Genomic DNA, 21,025 nt, shown 5'->3' with positions numbered 1-21,025 from the left:
TTAGAAACAATGGGTACAGACCATCAGATCATGGAGATCTGGTTATCTTCAGTCCCTTATTTTCTTTCTAATACATCTTCCTTCCTTATATTAATGTGAATGAGATACAGTTCTTAATTAGTTATTAATTTATCTAAAGTGTCAGATATACTATCCTCTTCCTCTACAGTGAGGGCTATGAAGATTAGCATATATTAAGCATGCCATTTCCTTAAATTTAATTACAATATTGTTCATACCTTATTTTGAAAGGTGTAGGTTGCCTTGATTTAAAATAAACATATATTTGTGTTAATTTTGATATGAAAATGTGTTGTTGGAAAAGCGCAGCAGGTCAGGCAGCATCCAAGGGGCAGGAGAATCGACGTTTCTTCAGGAAGGGCTCATACCCGAAACGTCGATTCTCCTGCTCCTTGGATGCTGCCTGACCTGCTGTGCTTTTCCAGCAACACATTTTTAGCTCTGATCTCCAGCATCTGCAGTCCTCACTTTCTCCTAGTTAAATTTGATATTCCTGATATCTTTTCACTCTCCCATTTCAGAACTTTTACAATCTCTAACATAATTTTTCTTAATGATTTCTCATAGACTCGCAGGTGTAAACACATCTGTACATTTGTTTACTTTCCTTCTTTTCTGCTATCCAATAAGTTTACCTCTTTTCCTCTTCCAGTGTTTTGTTCTATCACCTCAACAAGGTGGAATATGTAGCTCCTAAATCTTCAAGTACACCTCTTGCAGTGGACATACAACTTAAAAACATTGTGATAAAGAAGAAAATTTTTGAAACTGAAATAGCTGAGAAGAATGTTGAAAGCAAAATAATGAAGTACACTGCAGTGCTGAAACAATATGGTATTCCTTTTTAATTCAGTCAGGTGTTGGCAATAAAAGCTGTGTTAAACAATTACATAATTTAAAGCCACAATGATCACTACTGCATTCACTCCTAACTGTAGCTGAGCTTCTAATTCAATTTATTTCTAATATTCCATGTATTATTATGTGAAACATTTTATGACCTGAACTCTGGTGTCATTCCTTATGTTAATCTTTAAACTATTACTTTTGTGAATGTTTCTGACTGAACTCTCTGCCACCCTCCACTTTTGCCATCTTATTTCTCCTTTCCATAAGGACTTTAATTCAATGCTGTAAGGTACAGATCATTTCTGTGGTGCATTTTGTTGTACTGGAATAGTGGAAAAACTACATCCTTCCCTAAGGTGCTCAATACATTTTATACTGAATAAAGCAGAGAATCAGTGAATGGAGTTATCTGCCCCATCAGCTTCAGATAAATCTGCTCCCTCAATCCCCACTGCAGACTCAGATCGGCCTTCTTCAGAGTGAATCCATGGACAGTGACCAGCCCAGATGGAGTCCTCAGCCAGACATTCAGATTCTGTTTGGACTGGTTGGTGGGAGTGTTCAATTACATAGATTCATGGCGATGTACAGCATAGAAACAGATCCATCAGTCCAACATGTTAACGCCAACCAGATTTCCTAACATAATCGAGGCCCAATTGTCAACACTTGGTCTATATCCCTCCAAACCCTTCCTATTCAAGCACCCATCCAGATGCCTTTTAAATGCAATTGTATGAGTCCCCACGACTTCTTCTAGCAGCTCATTCCATGCATGCACCACATTCTGCCCCTTAGGTCTCTTTTATATCTTTCCCCTCTTAGGCTAAACCTATGCCCTCTAGTTCTTGACTCCCCCACCCCAGGGAAAAGACCTTGTCTATTTATCCTATCCATGCCCGTCATGATTTAATAAACATCTATGAGGTCATCTCCTCAGCCTCCGATGCTCTGGGGAAAACAGTCCCAGCATATTCAGCCTCTCCCTGTAGCTCAAATCTCCAATGCTGGCAACATCCCTGTAAATCTTTTCTGAACCCTTTTAAGATTCACAACATCCTTCCGATAGAAGAGAGACTGGAATTGCATGCAATGTTCCGAAGGCGGCGTAACCAATGTCCTGTACAGCCGCAACATGACCTCCCAACTGCTATACTCAACGTTCTGACCAATAAAGGAAAGCATACCAAATGCCTTCTTCACTATCCTATCTACCTGCGACTCTACTTTCAAGGGACTATGAACCTGCACTCCAAAGTCTCTTTGTTCAGCAACACAGCCCAGGATCTTATCATTAAGTGCATAAGTCCTGCTAAGATTTGCTTTTCCAAAATGCAGCACTTTGCATTTATCTAAATTAAACTCCATCTACCAGTCCTCAGCCCATTGGTCCATCTGATCAAGATCCTGTTGTAATCTGAAAGGAAGGCATGTGACCTTTACACCGCTGAGGCCAAACGCCAGCTCGCGGAAACCTCCTCCTACTGCCCCCTTGACCATGACCCCACCTCCCACCACCAAACCATCATCTGCCAGACCATCCATAACCTCATCACCTCAGGGGATCTCCCATCCACCGCCTCCAACCTCATAGTCCCACAACCCCGCACCGCCCGTTTCTACCTCCTGCCCAAAATCTACAAATCTGACTGCCCTGGCCGACCCATTGTCTCAGCCTGCTCCTTCCCCACCGAACTCATCTCTGCATACCTCGACACGGTTCTGTCCACCTTAGTCCAAGAACTCCCCACCTACGTTCAGAACACCACCCATGCCCTCCACTTCCTCCATGATTTTCGCTTCCCCGGTCCCCAATGCCATATCTTCACGATGGACATCCAGTCCCTGTACACCTCCATCCCCCATCACGAAGGGGCCCTCCGCTTCTTCCTTTCCCGCGGTACCAACCAATACCCTTCCACTGACACCCTCCTTCGACTGACTGAACTGGTCCTCACCCTGAATAACTTCTCTTTCCAATCCTCCCACTTCCTCCAAACTAAAGGAGTTGCCATGGGCACCCGCATGGGCTCCAGCTATGCCTGCCTCTTTGTAGGATATGTGGAAGAGTCCATCTTCCGCAACTACACTGGCACCACCCCCCACCTTTTCCTCCACTACATCGATGACTGTATCAGCGCTGCCTCGTGCTCCCACGAGGAGGTTGAACAGTTCATCCACTTTACCAACACCTTCCACCCCGACCTCAAATTCACCTGGACTGTCTCAGACTCCTCCCTCCCCTTCCTAGACCTTTCCATTTCTATCTCGGGCGACCGAATTAACACGGACATCTACTATAAACCGACTGACTCCCACAGCTACCGAGACGACATCTCCTCCCACCCTGCCTCCTGTAAAAATGCCATCCCACGTTCCCAATTCCTTCTTCTCCGCCCCATCTGCTCCCAGGAGGACCAGTTCCAATACCGTACAGCCCAGATGGCCTCCTTCTTCAAGGACCGCAGACTCCCCCCAGACGTGATCGACGATGCCCTCCACCGCATCTCCTCCACTTCCCGCTCCTCCGCCCTTGAGCCCCGCCCCTCCAACCGCCACCAAGACAGAACCCCACTGGTTCTCACCTACCACCCCACCAACCTCCGTATACAGCGTATCATCCTCCGTCATTTCCGTCACTTCCAAATGGACCCCACCACCAGGGATATATTTCCCTCCCCTCCCCTATCAGCGTTCCGAAAAGACCACTCCCTCCGTGACTCCCTCGTCAGGTCCACACCCCCCACCAACTCAACCTCCACTCCCGGCACCTTCCCCTGCAACCGCAAGAAATGCAAAACTTGCGACCACACCTCCTCCCTTACTTCTCTCCAAGGCCCCAAGGGATCCTTCCATATCCACCACAAATTCACCTGCACCTCCACACACATATCATCTATTGCATCCACTGCACCCGATGTGGCCTCCTCTATATTGGGGAGTCGGGCCGCCTACTTGCGGATCGTTTCAGAGAACACCTCTGGGACACCCGGACCAACCAACCCAACCACCCCATGGCTCAACACTTTAACTCTCCCTCCCACTCCACCAAGGACATGCAAGTCCTTGGACTCCTCCATCGCCAGACCATAACAACAGGACGGTTGGAGGAAGAGCGCCTCATCTTTCGCCTGGGAACCCTCCAACCACAAGGGATGAACTCAAATTTCTCCAGTTTCCTCATTTCCCCTTCCCCTACCTTGTCTCAGTCGAATCCATCGAACTCAGCACTGCCTTCCTAACCTGCACTCTTCTTCCTGACCTCTCCGCCCCCACCCCACTCTGGCCTATCACCTTCACTTTGACCTCCTTCCACCTATCACATCTCCATCGCCCCTCCCCCAAGTCCCTCCTCCCTACCTTTTATCTTAGCCTGCTGGACACACTTTCCTCATTCCTGATGAAGGGCTTATGCCCGAAACATCGAATTTCCTGTTCCTTGGATGCTGCCTGACCTTCTGCGCTTTTCCAGCAACACATTTTCAGCCCTGTTGTAATCTAAGGTAACCTTCTTCACTGTCCACTACGCCTCCAATTTTGGTGTCATCTGCAAACTTACCAAATATACCTCTTATATTCATATCCAAATCATTTATATAAATGACAAAAAAGTAGCGTACCCAGCACCAATCCTTGTGGCACACCACTGGTCACAGGCCTCCAGTCTGAAAAACAACCCTCCAACATCACTCTCTGTCTTCTACCGTTGAGCCATCTCTGTATCCAATAGGCTAGTTTTCCCCATATTCCATGAGATCTAACCTTGCTAACCAGTCTCCCACGAGGAACATTGACAGACACCTTGCTGAAGTTCATACAGATCATGTCCACCACTCTGCCCTCATCAATCCTCTTTGTTACTTTTTTAAAAAACTCAATCAAGTTTGTGAGACATGATTTCCCATGCACAAAGCCATGCCGACTATCCCTAATCAATTCTTGCCTTTCCAAATATATGTAAATATACTGTCCCTCAGGATTCCCTCCAACAACTTGCCCACCACTGACATCAGTCTCACTGGTCTATAGTTACCTGGCTTTTCCTTACCACATTTTTAAAATGGCAGTACCATTTGTCCAACCTCCAGTCTTCCGCTACCTTTGATTATTGATTATGCAAATATCTGAGCAAGGCGCCCAGAGAGTTCTGTGGTATCTTTAACCTCTCCTTACTACTATCTGAAGTTCCCATCTGCTTCAAGATGACCAATATCATCCTGATACAAATGAAAATGCATGCAATGTGCCTCAATGATTACTGCTTAGTGACTTTGATGAGCACAATTATGAAGTGCTTCAAGAGCTTAGTCATGGTTCATATCAAGTGTAGCTTTCTGGCCTGCCTCAATCTCTTGCAATTACCTGTCAGTGCAATTGGTCCACTGTGATTGCTTCTCGGCCTTTTGGCTAAGATCAAGTGTCTGTTCTTATCAGGACAGGTGTCGAGTTGCGAGTAGGCGGCACGGTGGCACAGTGGTTAGCACTGCTGCCTTACAGCGCCTGAGACCCGGGTTCAATTCCCGACTCAGGCGACTGACTGTGTGGAGTTTGCACGTTCTCCCCGTGTCTGCGTGGGGTTCCTCCGGGTGCTCCGGTTTACTCCCACAGTCCAAAGATGTGCGGGTCAGGTGAATTGGCCATGCTAAATTGCCCGTAGTGTTAGGTAAGGGGTAAATGTAGGGGTATGGGTGGGTTGCGCTTCGGCGGGTCGGTGTGGACTTGTTGGGCCGAAGGGCCTGTTTCCACACTGTAAGTAATCTAATCTAATCTAATCTAATCTAGTCGAGGTCATCGCTGGATCGTGATTGGACGTTGGAGGATCGTTTGGTTGTGCTGACCTGCTATTGGTGGATCTTCATGCTGGCTTCGGCCTAACGCCAATTCAGGGACCAGCCAACCTTGGAGCTATGGCCTCAGCAGCCGCTCGAAGCCCTGGACAGGGGGTTCGAAACACAGTCAGGGTGACTGTGAAGAAGGTGGAGGGTCATACTCTGGTCGATCGCATGCTGTTCATTAAGAAGGTGTTGTTGGGATGCTGTGGATTTGCAGCAGCGGATGTGTACTGCCTGCAGGATTTCCCTGGGGCAGGGTATTTCGACGTGACCTTCAGGAGTGTGAAGCAGTGCGAGCAGTTCCTGAAGGTCTTCAAGGAGAAGGAAGGGGAGCCGCTATTCTCCATCTTGTTGGTGGTCCCATTGTGTGTGCTTCCTGCACAGAGGAGTCGGGTTGTTACGATCCATATGTACAACCCCTATGTTCCAGCGGCTGATGTCCTGACCTTCCTGGGAAGGTACGTCCAAGTTGAGGGAGAAGCTACCGATGTGATTGACCCCTTTGGGATCTGGACCAGTAAGCGGCAGGTCAAGGTAACTCTGAGGGTCGATGGTAATGGGAACATTCTCCACCCACCCTCGAGCTTCGCAATTGGAGGGAGCAGAGGCTACCTGACATTTGCAGGGCAGCCGAAAGTGTGCCGAACCTGCGGGAAGGCGGGACACGTGGGGGCGGATTGTAAGGTGACCATCTGCAGGAATTGCAAACAGGAGGGTCACCTGACTAAGGACTGTCAGGAAGCAAAGAGCTGCAACCTGTGTGGAGAGGCGGGCCACATGTACAAGACCTGCCCAAGACGGGGGAGCCCCACTTATGCACAGATGGCTGGAGGTGGCAATGTGAGCCGTGGACCCCCAAAGACCAGCAAAGGTCCACCCAGACAGCAGGGAAACAGAGACTGGTGGCACCAAGAAAGAAGAACAGGCTGGAGTGGAGGAGGCAGCAGCCAGCGGAGAGACACAGCAGCTGATCCTAGCTCTAGCTGGGCAGATGGAAGCAATGGAGGAGGAGGTAATAGAGAAGGCAGAGGAGTGGATACCTGTTAAAAACAGGAAGAGAAAATCCTGCCAGGCTCCCAGGAAACGACAGCTGCACGAGGGAGAGACAGCCAGCGCTTCGGATGGGGAAGACGGGCGGAAAGAAGGTCACCACCAACAGAAGAAGAGACAGAGCGCCGTGGATAAAGAGGAGGGTATTTCCTCCCAACCAGGAAACAACGGACCCCCCGAAGTCCACACTCCACCCAGTGAGAACCAGGGGGTACCCACTGCCCCACAACTACAGGTAACTGGAAGCTGTGATCCTCTGACAGTCCCATTGTCAGACACAGAACTGGACGGTGCGGACCCTTGCCTTGGCTCAATGACACCAGAGCGGGTAAATGACCTCAGTGAGGAGCTGGATAGCTACCTCAGCCCAGCGAAGGTCCAGCAGTTCGAGCTCACCATGGGGATGCAGACAGCTACCCCAGAGACAGGACAGTCAAATGGACAATGGTAATCCCATAAACTGGGGATTAAAGAAGGTTCCTTTGCAATCATTTAACAGGGCACCCACTCACTAGGTGGGTTCCGCTAAAGCCACAGCTAAATAATAAGAGACTGGATGGTGAATAAAGGGACTGTAAATATGATAACTGTAAATACGATTAATTCAATCTGTTTTCTGTTTTTTTGTAAGGTTAAGATATGCAATGTGTATATCTATGAACAATATGACAGATATCAAAGATTTATTGCAATGTATATGTCTATGAACGACATGACAAATTGTACAGGTACCAAAGATTTATTTTATGAATAAAGTATATTTTGAAATAGAGAGAAAAAAACAATTGGTCCACTGTGGATGCCATTTCCCTAGCCCTCCATTCATCCCTGGAATATTTGGATAATAAGGATACCTGCATCATATTTCTATTTATCAACTACAGCTCCACCTTCAGAATGATAATCCCAACTAAACCAATCTCCAATCTTCAAGACCTAGGACTGTGCAACTGGATCCTCAGTTTCCTGACCAACAGACTGCAATCAGTGAAGATAGACAACTGCACCTCCTCCACAATAACACTCAACACTGCAACCCCCTCAAGGATGCATCCTCAACCCCCTACTCTACTCCCTGTGCATCCATGACTGTGTTGCCAACTTCCAAGCAAACGCCATCTACAAGTTTGCTGATGACACTACCATAGTAGGATGGGTATCAAACAATGGTGAGCCAGAATACAGGAAAGAGTTAGAGTGCTTGATGTGAAAACAACAATCTCTTCGTCAAAGTCAGCAAAACTAATGAGCCAATCATTGACTTCAAGAACAAAGAACAAAGAACATTACAGCTCAGGAAAAGGCCATTCGGCCCTCCAAGTCTGTGCCGATCCAGATCCTTTATCTGAACCTGTCACCTATTTTCTAAAGATCTTCATCCCTCTGCTCCCTGTCCATTCATGTATCTATCTAGATACATCATAAATGACATTATCATGCCTGCCTCTACCACCTCCACTGACAATGTATTCCAGGCATCCACCACCAGGGTAAAGAATTTCCATGTCAATTTCCCCTAAACTTTTCTCCTCTCACTTTGAACTCATGACCCCCAGTAATTGAGTCCTCCACTCTGGGGAAAAAAAAAGCTTCTTGCTATCCACCCTGTCTATACCTCTCATGATTTTGTAGACCTCAATCAGATCCCCCCTCAACCTCTGTCTTTCGAATGAAAATAATCTTAATTTACTCAACCTCTCATCCATACCAGTCAACATCCTGGTAAACCTTACCTTAACCTCTCCAAAGAATTCACATCCTTTTGGTAATGTGGTGACCAGAACTGTATGCAGTATTCCAAATGTGGCCAAACCAAAGTCTTATACAACTGTAACATGACCTGCCAACTCTTATACTCATTGCCCTGTCTGATGAAGGAAAGCATGCCATATGCTTTCTTGACCATTCTATCGACCTCCGTTGCCATCTTCAGGGAACAATGGACATGAATACCCAGATCTCTATGTACATCAAAGTTCCCCAGGACTTTTCTATTTACTGTATAGTTCGCTCTTGAATTGGATCTTCCAAAATGCATCACCTCACATTTGCCTGGATTGAACTCCGTCTGCCACACCTCTGCCCAACTCTCCAATCTATCTATATTCTGCTGTGTTCTCTGGCAGCCCCTTCACCATCTGATACTCCACCAATTTTAGTGTAATCTGCAAACTTGCTAATTAGACCTCCTATATCTTCCTCCAGATCTTTAAGTATATCACAAACAACAGTGGCCCCCAACACAGATCCCTATGGAGTACTGGTCACAGTACTCCATTTTGAGAAACTCCCTTCTACTACTAATCTCTATCTCCTGGACCCCATGCGACTTCACTTTCTCCATCAGCCTACCATAGGGAACCTTATCAAACACCTTACTGAAGTCCATGTGAATGACACCTACAGCCCTTCCCTCATCAATCAATTTTGTCACTTCCTCAAAATATTCTTTTAAGTTGGTAAGACATGACCTTCCTTGCACAAAACCATGTTGCCTAACACTGATACACTCATTTTCTTCCAAATAGGAATAGATCCCATCCCTCAGTGTCTTCTACACCAGCTTCCTTATCAATAACATCAGGCTTATTAGTCTATAATTGCCTGGATTATCCCTGCTACCCTTCTTAAACAAGAGTCACCCTTCTTAAACAAGAGGACAAAATTAGTAATTCTGCAGTCCTCCAGGACCTCACCTGTGCTCAGGGATGCAGTATAGATATCTGTTAAGGCCCCAACTGTTTCCTTTCTTGCTTCCCTCAGTCACCTGGAATAGATCCTATCCGGACCTGGGGATTTATCCACCTTAATGCCTTTTAGAATACCCAACACTTCTTCCCTCCTTATGCCGACTTGCCCGAGAGTAATCAAACAGAAGCAAGGAGGAGGGTACACTTCTACCTACATCTACAGAGCTGAGGTGGAGAGGGTCCAAAGCATTAAGTTCTGAGGAATGATGATCGCGAACAATCTGTCCTGGACTATCCATGTTGATCTGATGGTCAAGAAGACACAACCGTAACTCCTTCCTCAGGAGGCAAAGGAAATTTGGTAAGGACTCTCACCAACTTTTATAGATGCACCTTGAAAACATTCCAAGGATGGATACAACACCTGCTCTGTCCAGGACTGTGAGAACTTACAGGAGGTTGTGAACAAAGACTAGACCATTACGTAAGTTAACTTCCGTTGACTCCACAAACACTTCTCCATGTCTTAGAAAGGCAGCCAACATCATCAAAGACCTTTCCTACCCCAGGTATAATCTTTTCCAACCTCTTCCATCAGGCAGAAAATACTGCAGCTTAAATATACATACCAGTAGGTTCAAGAACAGTTTTTTTCCCCCTGTTATTAGACTTCAAATCTAATAAATTTCAAATCTAATTTCTTTTTTACGATTAGGTTTCCTTCAGTGCGGAAACAGGCCCTTTGGCCCAATAGGTCCACACCAACCCTCTGAACAGCAACCCATCCAGACTCATTTCCCTACATTCACTCTTGACTAATGCACCTAACACTATGGGCAATTTAGCGTGGTCAATTCACCTAACCTGCACGTTTTTGGACTGCGTGAGGAAACCCACGCAGACACAGGGAAATTGTGCAACATCCACACAGACAGTTGCCTGAGGCAGGAATTGAACCCAGGTCCCTGGCGCTGTGAGGCAGCAGTGCTAACTACTGAGCCACCGTGCCACCCATATTGATCTTGCTTTTTGTGCACCTTTTCCTGCAGCTGTAACCCTGTATTCCCCCCTCTGTTCAATCACCCTATGATCTTTGTATGTTATGATCTGCCTGTATACACCAATACAAAGCTTTTCAGTGTACTTAGGTGCATGTGATAAAAATAAATCAAATTGAATTCCTAAGTCAGCATTAAGGTCAGTTTCCCATGATGTAGATCATATTGTTTTCACGCCAGGTTCCATTCTTACCTTCCTGATCAGTTTGTCATCAGTTTGTTTTCTCAGTTGTTCCATATTATTGGCTACTTGGGCCACAACAATTGAATTGTTCCCCTTCCTTTCAAAGTTCTTTTCAGAGTGTTTGGTTATTTTCATTTTTTTAAATAAATGTTGTACCTTTTGGAACTCTTGCTACCAATCATCAAATCATAGAATCCCTACAGTGTGGATAGAGGCCCTTTGGCCCAACAAGTCCACACCATCCCTCCGAAGAGTAACCACACACACCCGTTCCCCTACCCTAATTTTCTATATTTACCCCTAAACAATGCACCTGACCTATACATCCTTGAACTCTATGGGCAATTTAGCATGGCCAATTCACTTAACCTGAACATTTTTGGACTGTGGGAGGAAACCAGAGCACACAGAGGAAACCCACACAGACACGAGGAGAATGTGCAAACTCCACACAGACAGTCACCTGACACCAGAATCAAACCCAGGTCCCTGGTGCTGTGAGGCAGCAATGCTAATCACTGAGCTACTGTGCTGATCCTTCCACTATTTAATAAATTCCTAAAAAATTTACATTCATATTCTACTTTCTCCTGTTTGATCAAACTCCTCTATTGTAGTATTTAACTTAACATTGTTGTTCTCTTTGTCATAGCCTTTTCCTTAACTCACAGGTAACAGGTATATTACACAAGTTGAATAGGACTATTCTTCAGTAATAGTGGGAGATCGTCCTCTGTCTCCCCTACAGTTCCCTCTACACAGTTGACAGACAGTTTCCATTAAGATCCAAGATGAACCAGATTTTTAAAAAGTGTTCTGTGAAACTGTTTAACATTGTGTTGCAGTAAATATCTTAAAAAATGAATTCTTGATGTATTTTTCCATTATGAACTGAAAGTTTGAAAGTCTTTTTGCAAGCTTTATCACTAAGGAGATCATAACTCTGCAGCTATACCTTCCTCTGAGACATAAATGCATTCTAGAGAAAGCTACATCAAAGTATCTCCCCTCCCCTAGATGATCACAAACCATACTGCAACTGAAAGACATTAAGCTGGGAGTGTCTCAAAATAAAAATATTTCCTGCGTGTATGGCAATCTAGGACATCTTACTGTTCACAAACTCTAACATATTACAATTTCAGTACTTGACCTATGCAGACATTTCTGTTTTTAGTTATTTAGAAGTTGGTAGTAAACCCACTCTGGATATTAAAAAAAAGTGTTGAGCAGAACAGTTAGATTTTAGCAGTTTTATAAAGATTACTTTATTTCAGTCTTCTCTTACCTCTTATTTATTAATTGTAACAGCCTCCTGGCTACTAAAACACAGGTAGATTGCTAATGTGGTCAAACAGCAAAGCATGGCCAAATAGAACTCTGAAATCAGAAATCCCACACACCAGGCACAGTGTAGCTAGGGGCTAATGACATTAGCATAATGTAAAAGGAAACTGATATCCTAGACAGACATACAACTTAACCTCTCAACAAAGAGGGGGCAGACAGAAAGACACCAAATCCTACTACACAAAGAAACTAACAGTAGCATGCCACCCAACTGATTGACTCTGTTTCAAGCTATTAAGTGTATCTCTCTGATTGGCCAGAACTATAGAAAGTTCCAGAAAACCATCTGAAAAGTTTAGAAACAGAGAACTCTTGTCTTGGAATCTTCAGGAGGCTTTCCGAGGAGACCAGCCTGACGAGCCAGAAACCAGCCAGCCACCCAGAGAGAGAGGGAGGGAGGGAGAGAGGAAGAAAACAGCTTCACAAAACCAGAGACAGAGCTAGAGAGAGTGTGACTGCATTAATCTAGAAGAGACTCAAGAAGTATTTTAACCTTACGAGGCTGAATAGGATTCGAGATAGTATATTTAATGTTATTGTAATTTTATTCCTAATAAAGTTGGGACTGTTTTGCATTGGCACTGGCTTGTGTTTGTATTGATTTGACTGGTTCAGTTTTGTGGGGCAAATTCATTCTGGTCAGAGTTGTATAACTTGTTTAAGAAAGAACTAGATAACACATAACATTCTATAATTTTACCTACTGGATTTTGAATTTCTTCAATATTGGCTTCATTTATTATATCAATTCTATTCCCTGATATCTACTCACTCAGATTCTTTATGTGATGCAATAGTGCTACCTTTTGGTTTAAATTAAAACAAACTTCTTACTCTACACCAAGTATCTGCTCTCGCCAATTTTCCAACAATACTCCATTCTGTTGATTCTCCAGTTTTGAGTATAGGCTGGGGAGATTGACAAGATAAAGATAATCATTTTTAAGTGACACAAAATCTCCAGGATTAACTGAAGCCACTTCCACCAGCATTACAACCGTGATCACAGAAAAATCAGCTCCCCAAGCCTAGACACTGCATCTAGTGCAAAATAATCAGCTTCTTAAGTTCTGAAATTTAGAAGTGGGCAGATATAATATTTTAAGGACTTATTGATGGCCTCATTAAAAAGAAGAGCAGAAGAAGATCAATGTCTGAGAGGAACTTTCCACAAACTGCAAGCACCTCTTCTGAAAAGCCAAAACACAGCCCAGAACTGATCACATAAACTCAGCTGTGGAAAAGTGCTAAAAGCAATAGAAATGAGAACAAAATTCTGGCTTGAAAATATCCCTTTCCTCAGGACTTCTCCCCTCTGCCCACAGACTTGCTGCTCCAGGATTGGACAGTTAAGTTACCTGAAGGCATGCAAATTATGATGCCTAACTGAGGTCATTCTTGTTTCGAGGCAATGACAGAGATAAATTCATGGGGTATTGGGATGCTTTTGTACCCCAACGTCCTCACACAAAAACCAACACACTCATACACTGTAAGCCAATATTTTGCTTACCCTGTATTGCATTAATCACTTTGAATCATATAATTGTTCTATTCATTCATAAAAATTAAGGTGATCTGGTTATGGAGATGACCTGTGTGTGCTCAGTTGCTCTCACGATAATGGAATGGAACATCAGAGGAGAAATTGATAGCCTTACTGGGAACTGCATTGTGGATTGAGATTGGGAAGACAGGATGAAAAATATTGATCAAGACAAAATTTGCTCAAGGCTGGAAAATGTATTTTAACGTGTGGCAGAGATTGAGAGGACTGTGTCTCCATTGGTTCTGTGAACACAAAAGTACCTTCTCCAATTTAGCATTGGATATTGATGAGGGTGTTAGAAGTAATGGCCCAAACGATGGCGTGCACTTATTACAGCTTGTAAAGGGAGATCAGATAAATACATTTAGCAATAACTTGAACAGGACAATGATGTTATGATTAGATTACAGTGTGGAAACAGGCCCTTCGGCCCAACAAGTCCACACCGACCCGTCGAAGAGCAACCCACCCAGACCCATTCCCCTACACCTAACACTACGGGCAATTTAGCATGGCCAATTCACCTAACCTGCACATTTTTGGACTGTGGGAGGAAACCGGAGCACCCGGAGGAAACCCACGGAGACACGGGGAGAATGTGCAAACTCCACGTAGTGAGTTGCCTGAGGCGGGAATTGAACCCTGGGTCTCTGGCACTGTGAGGCAGCTCTAACCATTGTGCCACTGTGCCACCCCTAATGTAATTTTAAAAAATAAATAAAATTGGTTATAAATGGGTATTTCCCTTACTGCACGCAGTCATAGCTGGGGAAAGGTACAAAGAAAAGGATTGAAAATAATTGTTTTGTTTCAGATTTCCAGCATCACAATTCTTCAAGCTACATATTGGAAGACGGGACAAAATTGTAAGAGCTGCTCCTTTTTTTAAGGTGTTCTTGGTGTTGGAGTTTAGTTCCTGGAATTCCAGGAACAGTACTTACTGTTTTATATGCTGTTACATTGATTTGAAACTTTGGGGGATAAAGGTCAAAACAATGACACTTTACAAAGGAGGAAGAGGGATAAAGACAGAGACCACACGGTCAAAGAAACAAATCCACACTGCTATCTGACACTGCACTGAATCTGCACACTTACTGCCTTTGTTGTTTGAGTTCATGTATCTCTGGACATCAGTATGCATCAGAGAAAAATTAACAAGGAGTGAAATTCAAAGCTGACCCTGGAGGAAACTGTGTGGGAGAGCTCACTGCATGGCAGAAGCTAAGTGCATAGTTTTTAACATGTAACTGTGCTATAAATTTGCAACGTTGAGTAGAGTGGGTTTTGTTTTGATTGTATGTTTAATTGAGATCTGTCTTTTGATTATATTTTTAAAAGTTAAAACAGGTAATAAGTCAGCCTGGAGCAGAGTTTTTAGAGCTGTAAGACTGTGATATTTTCTGGAGATTGTTAAGGTACAAAGATGGCCTTTAGTAGAGTGATGTGTTCTTTCTGTCGAACGTGGGAGATTAGAGAGAGTTCCCATGTTATGTCTCGTTGCAAATGCTATCATATCACATGGATTGGTTGGAATGGCAGTTCCAGACAATGAGGAATTTTCAGGGGTTGGGGTGAGATTGATGGCAGTTATAGGAAGGGAGGAAAAACTGCATATGCAGTCAGGTATAGGAAAGGTAGGAAAGGTAGGCTGGTGGTGCAGGAGTCTCCTGTGGCTATCCCCATCTCAAAAAAGTATACTGTTCTGGAAAATGTAGGGGGTGATGAACTCTTAGAGGCAGGTAACACAAACAGCCAAGTTTCTGGTACCGAGAATGGTTCTAATATGATGAAGGGTACATCAGGTTCCAAGTGATCGATTGTGATAGGGAACTCTCTCATCAGAGGCACAGACAGATATTTCTGCCTTTGGCAGCAAGAAATCAGAATGGTGTGTTGTCCCACTGGTACCAGGATCCAGGGTATCATGCAGAGAGTGCAGAATATTCTCAAAGGGGAAGGGTAAAGATTTACAAGGATGTTGCCAGGTTAGTAGGGTGTTGAGATATAGGGAGAGGCTGAATAAGCTGAGACGGTTTTGCCTGGAGTATTGGAGGCTTATAGAGGTTTATAAAACATGAGAGATGTGGACAGGGCAAATAGACAAGGTCTTTTCCGTGGGTTGAGGGAGTCCAGAACTAGGGGGCATAGGTTTAGAGTGAGATGGGAGAGATTTAAAAGGGACTTAAGGGGCAAATCTTTCATGCAGAGGGTGGTGTATGTATGGAATGAGCTGCCAGAGGAAGTGGTGCAGGCTGGTATAATTACAACATTTAAACGCATCTGGATGGGTATATTTATAGGAAGGGTTTAGAATGATATGGGCCAAGTGCTGGCAAATGGGACTAGATTAAGTTCGGATATCTGGTCGGCATGGATGAGTTGGACTGAAGTTTCCGTGCTGTACATCTCTATAACTCTAAGACGTTATGACCAGCTGAAGGTCATTGTGCACATTGGAACTAATGACATAGGAAGGGAAAAGGATGAGATTCTGAAGGGAGAATGCAGGGAATTAGGCAGGAATTTAACAAGGAGGTCTTGAGGGTAGTAACATCTGGATTACTCCTGGAACCATGGGCTAATAAGAGTAGAAATATAAAAAAAATGAGCATATGAATGCATGGCTGAGGAGCTGGTGTTGGGAAAAAGGATTCACATTTTTGGATCATTGGAATCTCTTCTGGGGGAGAAGTGGCCTTTGTAAGAAGGATGGGTTGCACCTGAAATGGAAGGGGACCAATATCCTGGCAGGGAGATTTGCTCGAGCTATTTGGGAGGATTTCATAGTTGCATAATTTCATAGTAATAGAAGCAGGGGTAGGCCATTTGACCCGTCCAGCCTGCTCTGCCATTTATTCAGATCATGGCTGATCTATCCATTGTCTGAGGTACTCCTACCTGCATTATCCCCATAACCCTTAAATCCCCTACCATGCAAAAACTCATTCAACTGTGTCTTGAATACATTTAATTAAGCTGCCTCTACTGCTTCCTTAGATAGAGAATTCTATAGATTCACAGTTCTCTGAGAAAAGCAGTTCTTCCTCATCTCTGTCCTAAACCTATTTCCCCTAATCTTGAGGCTATGTCACCCACCAGCGGAAACACCTTGCCTGTCTCTATCTTATCTATCCCTTTCATAATTGTATATGTTTCGATAAGATCCTCTCTCATTCTTGTAAATGCTAGTGATTACAATTCCAGGCAGCTCCATCCCTCCTCATTGAGTAACCCCCTTATCTCTGGAATTAATCTGGTGAACCGCCTCTGCACTGCCTCCAAAGCCAAGTCAGGAAACCAGAACTGTGCACAATACTCCAGGTGTGACCTCACCAACACATTGTACAACTGCAGCAGGACCTCCCTGCTCTTAAATTCAATCCCTCTGGCAATGAAAGCCAATATTCCATTTGCCTTCCTCATTACCTATTGCACCAGCAAATCAACTCTTGACAATTCATGTGTGCGCACTTCTGAGTCCCTCTGTACAAAAACATGCTGCATTCTTTCACTATCTAAATAATTGTCTTACCTAATATATTTACTTTCCAAGTGGATAACCTCACATTTACCAACATTGTGCTCCATCTGCCAGACTCTTGCTCACTCACCTAACCTGGATGTAGGTTTGCTCGCTGAGTTAGAAGGTTCGTTTTCATGAACCTACATCCAGAACCTCAACCTGAGCTACAAATCTTCTCAAAACTCACTTAACCTGTCTAAGGTCTCTTCAGACCCTCCAAATCTTCTGCACATTTTGCCTTTCCACTCAATTTGGAGTCATCAGCCAATTTGGAGACGTTGCACGTGATCTCCTCTTGCAAATCACTTATATATATATATATATATACACACACACACCATGAACAGTTTCCTGCAGCATCCTGCTCACAACTGGATCTCCAACCAGAGAAACATCCATTTGTGAGGAGAAAGTGAGGACTGCAGATGCTGGAGATCAGAGCTGAAAAATGTGTTGCTGGAAACGTGCAGCAGGTCAGGCAGCATCCAAGGAGCAGGCGAATCGACATTTCGGGCATAAGCCCTTCTTCAGGAATGAGGAGGGTGTGCCAAGCAGATAAAAGGTAGGGAGGAGGGACTTGCGGGATGGGCGTTAGGAATGCGATAGGTGGAAGGAGGTTAAGGTGAGGGTGAGGGCAGAGAGGTCAGGAAGAAGATTGCAGGTCAAGAAGGCAGTGCTGAGACTGAGGGTTGGGACTGAGACAAGGTGGCGGGAGGGGAAATAAGGAAACTGGAGAAATCTGAGTTCATCCCTTGTGGTTGGAGGGTTTCTAGGTGGAAAATGAAGCGCTCTTCCTCCAGGCATCGTTTTGCCATGGTCTGGTGATGGAGGAGGCCACATACCTGCATCTCCTTGGCGGAGTGGGAGGGGGAGTTAAAGTGTTCAGCCAAGGAGCAGTTGGGTTGGTTGGTGCGGATGCCCCAGGACAGAACCCCACTAGTCCTCACCTACCTCCCCACCAACCTTCGGATACATCGGATCATCCTTCGTCATTTCCGCCACCTCCAAACGGACCCCACCACCAAGGATATATTTCCCTCCCCACCCCTATCAGCGTTCTGGGAAGACCACTCCCTCCGCGACTCCCTTATCAGATCCACACCCCCCACCAACCCAACGTCCACTCCCGGCACCTTCTCCTGCAACCGCAAAAAATGCAAAACTTGCACCCATACCTCCCCCCTCACTTCCCTCCAAGGCCCCAAGGGATCCCTCAATATCCATCAGAAATTCACCTGCACCTCCACTCACATCATTTACTGTACCCGCTGCACCCGATGTGACCTCCTATACATTGGGGAGACAAGCTACCTACTTACGACACGTTTCAGAGAGCACCAACCAACCCAACCATCCCATGGCTGAACACTTTAACTCCCCCCCCCACCACCTCCAACTTTGCCAAGGACATGCAGGTCCTTGGCCTCCTCCATCGCCAGACCATGGCAACACTACGCCTGGAGGAAGAGCTACTCATCTTCTGCCCAGAAACCCTCCAACCACAAGGGATGAATGCAGATTTCTTCAGCTTCCTCATTTCCCCTCTCCCCACCTTTTCTCAGTTCCAACCCTCAGACTCAGCACCATCTTCTTGACCTGCAATCTTCTGCCCGACCTCTCCGCCCCCACCCCCTCTCCGGCCTACCACCCTCACCTTAACCTCCTTCCACCTACTGCATTCCCAACGCCCCTCCCCCAAGTCCCTCCTCCCTACCTTTTATCTTAGCCTGCTTGGCACACCCTCCTCATTCCTGAAGAAGGGCTTATGCCCGAAACGTCAATTCTTCTTCTCCTTTGATGATGTCTGACCTGCTGCGCTTTTCCAGCAACACATTTTTAAGCAAACATCCATTTATCCCAACTCTCTGGTTTCTATTGGTTAACCAGTCCTCTATCCATGCTAGTACACCCCCCTAACTCCATCCCTTCTTATCTTATGGATAAGTCTTTTATGTGTCACTTTATCAAAAGCATTCTGGAAATCCAAGTATACAACATCCACCTTTTCCCCTCCATCCACTGTGCTGGTTGCATCCTCAAAGAACTTCAGTAAGTTTGTCAAACACAACCTTCCCTTCCTGAATCCTGATGAAGCCCTTTCCATCCTGATGTCTCACAAATTCTTCCTTGATGATAGCCTCCAGCATTTTACCCAACTACAGATGTTAAGCTAACTGGCCTACAGTTACCTGCCTTTTTAAACAGCGATGTGATAGAAAAGGGTAGACAGGATCTAAAAATTAAATTTCTAGATTGGAGGAAGACCCATTTAGCTGATATTAGGCACGAACATGCAAAAGTTGCTTGGGGGTAGATGTTCACAGACAAAGAGATGGCTGGGTAATGGGATAATGATAGTACAGATTCAGTATGTTCACATTGGGGTTAAAGTGAAGGCTGGTAGGTACAGGGAATGCTGGATGACTAGATAAATTGAGGTTTCAGTTAAGAATAAGAAGGAAGTATATGTCAAGTATAGACAGCAGAGATCAAGTGAATCTTTATGAGTATACTTAAGAGAGAAATCAGGAGGGCAAAAAGGGAACATGAGATAGCTTTGGGAAATAGGGTTAATGAGAATCCAAAGGGATTTTATAAATACATTAAGGACAAAAGGGTAACTAGGGAGATAATAGAGTCCCTCAAAGATCAGCAAGTAGCCTCTATGTGAAACAAAGGAGATAGCTGAGAGACTAAATAAGTAATTTGCATCACTGTTTACTGTGGAGAAGTTCATGGAAGATACAGAATGTGGGGAAATAGATGGTGACATCTTGAAAAATGTCCATATTACAGGGGAGGTGGTGCTAGATGCCTTAAAATGCAAAAGATGGATCCCCAGGGCCTGATAAGATGTACCCCTGAACTCTGTGGGAAGCTCGGGAAGTGATTGCTGGACCCTTTTCTGAGATATTTGTTCCACTTTTAGTCGTATGTGAGGCGCTGGAAAACTGGAGGTTGGCTAATGTGATGCCACTATTTACGAAAGGTGGTAAGGAAAAGCCAGGGAATTATAAACCAGTGAGCCGGACATCAGTGTTGGGCAAGTTGTTGGAGGAAATCCTGAGGGACAGCATGTACATGAGTTTGGAAAGGCAAGCACTGATTAGGGATAGTCATGTGTGTGTGGGAAATCATGTCTCACGAACTTGATTGAGTTTTTTGAAGAAGTAACAAAGAGGATTAATGTGTGCAGAGAGGTGGATGTGATCTATATGTACTTCAGGAAGGTGTTTGACAAGGTTCCTCATGGTAGACTGGTTAGCAAGGCTAGATCACATGGCATGCAAGGAGAACTTGTCATTTAGGTACAGAACTGGCTCAAAGGTGGTGATGGCGGTGGAGCATTGTTTTTCAGACTGGAAGCCTCCGACCAGTGGTGCTCCATAAGGATCGGTGTTGGGTCCACTGCTTTTTGTTATTTACATAAATGATTTGGATGTGAACATAGGAGGTATAGTTAGTAAGTTTGTAGATGACACCAAATTTAAAGGTGGAGTGGTCAGTGAAGAAGATTACCTCAGATTACAACAGGATCTTGATCAGATGGACCAATGGGCTGAGGACTGGCAGATGGTGTTTAGTTTAGATAAATGTGAGGTGCTGCATTTTGGAAAGGCAAAACAGGGTAGGACTGATGAAGTTCATAGTTTGGTCCTGGGAATGTTGCTGAACAAAGAGACCTTGGAGTGCAGATTCACAGTTCTTTGAAAGTAGAGTTACAAAGAAATAGGATAGTGAAGAAAGCATTTGGTATGCTTTCCTTTCTTTGTCAGAACATCAAGTATAGGAGTTAGGAGGTTATTTTGCAGCTGTACAAAACATTGGTTGTGTACAAAATATTGGTTGGCCACTTTAGGAATATCATTACAATTCTGGTCTCCCTCCTATCAGAAGGATGTTGTCAAACTTGAAA

Source organism: Hemiscyllium ocellatum, chromosome 29 (genome assembly GCF_020745735.1).
Source record: "Hemiscyllium ocellatum isolate sHemOce1 chromosome 29, sHemOce1.pat.X.cur, whole genome shotgun sequence".
Taxonomy (NCBI): Eukaryota; Metazoa; Chordata; class Chondrichthyes; order Orectolobiformes; family Hemiscylliidae; genus Hemiscyllium; species Hemiscyllium ocellatum.
Note: the sequence above shows the minus strand (reverse complement) of the source record.